Below are 4,837 nucleotides of genomic sequence, written 5' to 3' on the forward strand. Positions count from 1 at the left end.
CCCTGGTTTAGGTGAGATACTTGCCCAGTTGATGTTTGCCACTGCTAGATCAGATGAGGAGCTTGGTGTGTTGGTACGTGGGAGATCGGTAGTAAACTTGCTATTGTTGGTAACGAGGAGGTCGTGGGTAGTAAGTTGATATTTTCGATGTGTGAGAGTAAAAGACACGAATGATGAGATTCTTCTTGATTTGATAATAGATAATGTACCCACTTGATATGAGACAAGACACAGATGATACAGTCATGACGATTGATTATTCTCTCTCTGATGTGATATGAACTGTTGCTCATGATGATGACTGAGTAGTGTCTCTCAAGACTGACTGTAACAGAGCGGAACTGAGCTGGAACTGAGCGGAACTGATTCTCATGACTGACACTCGGACAGGGACTGAGGTCTAACTGGGACTGACTCTAGCTATGCATGCGGCAATATTTATCTCAGAGAAGTAGAACACAATTTTGGTTTAGTGGTGAAGAAATTACCAATGAAATGCAAGGAAATGAGTTGAAAATCCAATGAGACAGGTCATTATTTTAGCCACTGATCAGGAAGAAAAGACTCAGAACCGAACGCAGGTGTTTTCCCTGAGGACTGGAAGTGGGTGTGAAATTCCCTTGATAGGTATAGGAGGAGAAAGGTTAAAAACAGAATAGACTGGTTGGCCATGGGCACACATGGGATGAATATGTGAACACATCGCATGTGGGATGGATATATAAAATGATGGATATACATATATATTGTAATAATTTCTGAGACTGATATATATATATATATATATATATATATATATATATATATATATATATATATATATATATATATATATATATATATATATATATATATATATATATATATATATATATATAGTAACCCGCAATGAAAGACACGAGGTGGGCATCTGTATGTGTGTATGTTGCCACCCCAACCCCCTTTCTTGTACCCCATGTAGTAGCAGAGAGGAAGAGTGTTTGGTGTGCATCCCAAGGGTCAGTTTTAGTGCCCTCTAAGGGGTGTGATGTTCCCTTGTGGCAGACGAATAATTACAAATCCTATCACTGGATTAAGAGAAATACAAATACTGACACTTTTATGATTTTTAATAAATAATGGAATAATCCGAAATAATAATAATAAGAAAGGAATTCAGAAATATAAAAATAAATGGTAGCGTACTCTTCAGTTACATAATTCAGAAATACAAAATAAATGGTAGCGTATTCTTCAATTACATAAAAACACCTACGATGGAGATATTTTCGCGACTACTGAATTGCGGGGGAGACCAGAGAATAAATAAACAAATAACAAATATATACCCAAAAAGTATGTATAGACCTGAGGACAGTCTCACACGGTGATCTCGAACCAGGTGGTTTCACTAGTCCCGTGGAGAAAACCAACAAAAAAAGAACGAAAAAATGCGAATATCTATCCACTCAGAAATAGTTTATCAACAGGAATATCTGAGGGGAATCCAAGAGGGTCTGAGGAGAATCCGAGAGAGACTGGCTTTAGTAAATTATTGTTAAATAAACACTTACTTAATATTACAAGAAATGGAGGGGGAGACTATCAGACTGCATGCTCACCTGAGGAGAATCCGAGAGAGACTGGCTTTGCTTGTGAGGGAATCGGCGGGAAACTAAGGATAAAGGTTTCCAATGGGGAAATTTATTAAGTTATAATTTTGTTTTTAGTAGGGGGGAAGCGACTAGGTTGTGAGTTCAGGGATGAAAAATATGAATAATTAAGTTACTGTTTACTTTATAGTTGTTACTTTAAGAAGTTTAATTCAATGGACTTTTGAAATCAATTGGGGAATTAGTCAAAGTCTGGTATCTCTTCCCGGCTTGCGTAGCAACAGTGGTAACAAGGACAGCGAAGCAAAGAAGACTTATCAGATTCGTCAACCTCATTGGCGCGGCGTAATTATCTGGGATTTGTTTGGGCTGGTTTAAGACCTTACCATTATAGAATTAATTTTATCGTATTAAGGGCTCCCCATTCTCTGGGATTAGGTGAAAAATTCGCCTCTATAACCTGGCCAAGCAGGAGAAATTACGTTTATTCACGGGGTAAATTTGTTATAGAAGTGGTCAACACAGTGACCCTGAGAGGGGGGGGGGGGAAAAAGCAAGGACAAAAGGACACTGAGGAGAGGAGGGGAAGGGGAGGGGTTAGTCACATGGTACTGAGATTCTGGTCACCCCCGCACACTACATGGGCCTTAGCCTAGGAAAAAAAAATAGAAATATACATAATTAATTTCCCAGCACTACACAGTCACTATCCAGAGCTTACAAGAGATGGATGTACTAAGTCAGGCAGTGTAGTTTGGCAGAAACTGCAAAGGGATTACAGCAAAATGGGTCATAAGTGAGTAATTACTGGTCATATGTTCTGGCCTAAGTAGCATAGGAGTCTCCACAGTAGTCTGCCAGGGAACGTAGTTAATTATAACATATTCCATATCCAGAGATGTGACTCCTCAGCTGCATGTGTGTATGGGCTGAGTTCTTGTACAGTGAGAGGTTAATTACCCTCCTGTTCGTGTGTGAGCACTCGTCTGTATTCGTGTTGTTGTAATATATGTTACTGCGATCAGGTAGGCGTTCCCAACGCCCTTTGTGATGCAGAGGATTTTTTTTTTTTTTTTTACTGCCTTGCAGTAGTTTCATCTCTCTCCCTTTTAAGAGGGAGGGATATTGTATTACCGGACAAAAGGAGTGTTATAATACCTCGCCGGAAGTGGGCGATGCGTTACAAGGGCGATATTCCCCTGGGGTATGATACCACGACCGTACATGTTGTTGTCTCTCGTTGTGATTATCTTTCCCTAGACGTGGTTGTCGGTCCTTCCCCAGCTCTGAGAGTTAATTGCTGTTGTATTTCCCTTGTCTGTGGGTAGGTAAAACAGACTGGCAACCTCATTTGTATAACCTGGTCTTATGACTGTTGTGAAGAAGGGCGCATGAGTCAAAAGTAGTCCTTGTGACCCATTTTAAGCCCTGCAACCAGTCACATAAGTGAGGACTTTGGGGGAGCTAGTCCAGTTGCAGCAGCTTGAGGCCGAGGAGTTATTGGGAAAGAGAATTTTGGACAGTAAGGTTGATGATTGGGTTAGAACAACGCTACTGAGCAAGCCATTAACGCTAATGGCTTATTATCCCTATTGTGAAATATATATATATATATATATATATATATATATATATATATATATATATATATATATATATATATATATATATATATATATATATATATATATATATATATATTCTCTTTTAGACTGACGAGATTAAAGGCAAGAGCAACCTCAGCATTATTCAGTTTTTATTGTGTTTTTCCATATGTCTACTTAGTTACCTTTCTGCAAGTGGCAGGGATCCGAGGAGCTACCCAAAAATTTGTAATATTTGTGACGTTTCGCTCCTTTTGGAACATCTTCAGGCTAATGATGCCTTGGACTTCGACTTATAATGATGCCTCTCTCTCTCTCTCTCTCTCTCTCTCTCTCTCTCTCTCTCTCTCTCTCTCTCTCTCTCTCTCTCTCTCTCTCTCTCTCTCTCTCTCTCTCTCTCTCTCTCTATATATATATATATATATATATATATATATATATATATATATATATATATATATATATATATATATACATATATCTTATATAAGCATGAGTTTCTTCATTTAACTGTAGAAAGTTCACAATAATTTATAAAAGGAAAGTATATAAACATGATTTGTAACATATGTAAAAAAATCTAGCAATTAGGCAACTGCCGACAAGCCACATCTACCCAATTCAATCAGACTGCTGGGGATTGGAAAAACATTATTTTAGCATAATTGAGATATTGGAAAAACATTATTTTAGCATAATTGAGATATTTCATTGAGTATATAGAGTAAAAATGAAATTCTCCCAGAACTACAACTAATAATCCCTACCTGGCAAACTGTCAACAATTTATTTATATTACATTTACCTGGTAAGAGTACATTCGGGACGGGTATTTTATTTATATTTCATGAAACTGTCAACAGGACCACAGCTAGCCTCTCATCCAGATTGAGAAAAATAAAAATTAATTAATATGCAAGACATTCTTGCAATTTTAATGTGCAAGAGAATTAAGTGGTGCAGAAAATCTCCAGCAGAGCCACAGCTATCTCCCTATGAATACGGTTGTCTATAGCTGATTTACTTTGGATGTAATAGTAATTATATTACAATATTTACATTACATTAACCACTCTTGTAAATTGGTTCAGATATACCTGAATTTACAATTGTACTTGATTTTGGACCATCTGTGATTGAAGGTGAAGTGTTGAATCAGTTGATTGTAGTGGTCCAGTTCCGTCACTTGTATGGTTTCACATATTTTTCTTGCTTTGGCATGAAGTGTAATGTTTAGAGATTTTATGTCATATTTGTGATGTAATTTTTCGATGGTTAATGATCTGTCTTCTTCATTAAAGTTAATGATTTTTCTTTATTAATTTATTAAAAAATTACTTTATTAATATGCTTCATTTATAATTACTTGCAATTTTCTTTTTTGAGTTGGTGAAAACGTACAAAGAGCTGTTACGGGATATTCTAATATGGATAACAACAATGTCTTAACTAGGATTACCTTTAATTTTGGTGTTAGATTTACAAACCTAAGTTTTGCCATCACCGCATTCCCTTTGTTCTTGATATTAGAAGCATGACTTATGATTCCATTTCTTTGAATTGTCAACCCTAACACCTTGCCTTGCTTACTGTTGTTCAACACTATACCATTCACTACAATATTTTTTTTTAATCTTTCTT

The 4,837-nt window shown here is 36.6% G+C and overlaps 1 long non-coding RNA gene across 1 annotated transcript; it reads right to left on the reverse strand.

The window, feature by feature from the left end:
- Nucleotides 1-1,091: 1,091 nt before the first annotated feature.
- On the reverse strand, nucleotides 1,092-2,336 carry LOC135103305 (uncharacterized). The gene is made up of 2 exons (XR_010269986.1): nucleotides 1,602-2,336; nucleotides 1,092-1,496 (listed from the first exon to the last, which is right to left on the reverse strand). It is a non-coding gene; the product is annotated as an uncharacterized LOC135103305 (long non-coding RNA).
- Nucleotides 2,337-4,837: the final 2,501 nt, after the last annotated feature.

The sequence above is a fragment of the Scylla paramamosain genome, chromosome 9 (assembly GCF_035594125.1).
Source record: "Scylla paramamosain isolate STU-SP2022 chromosome 9, ASM3559412v1, whole genome shotgun sequence".
In the NCBI taxonomy this organism is placed as follows: Eukaryota; Metazoa; Arthropoda; class Malacostraca; order Decapoda; family Portunidae; genus Scylla; species Scylla paramamosain.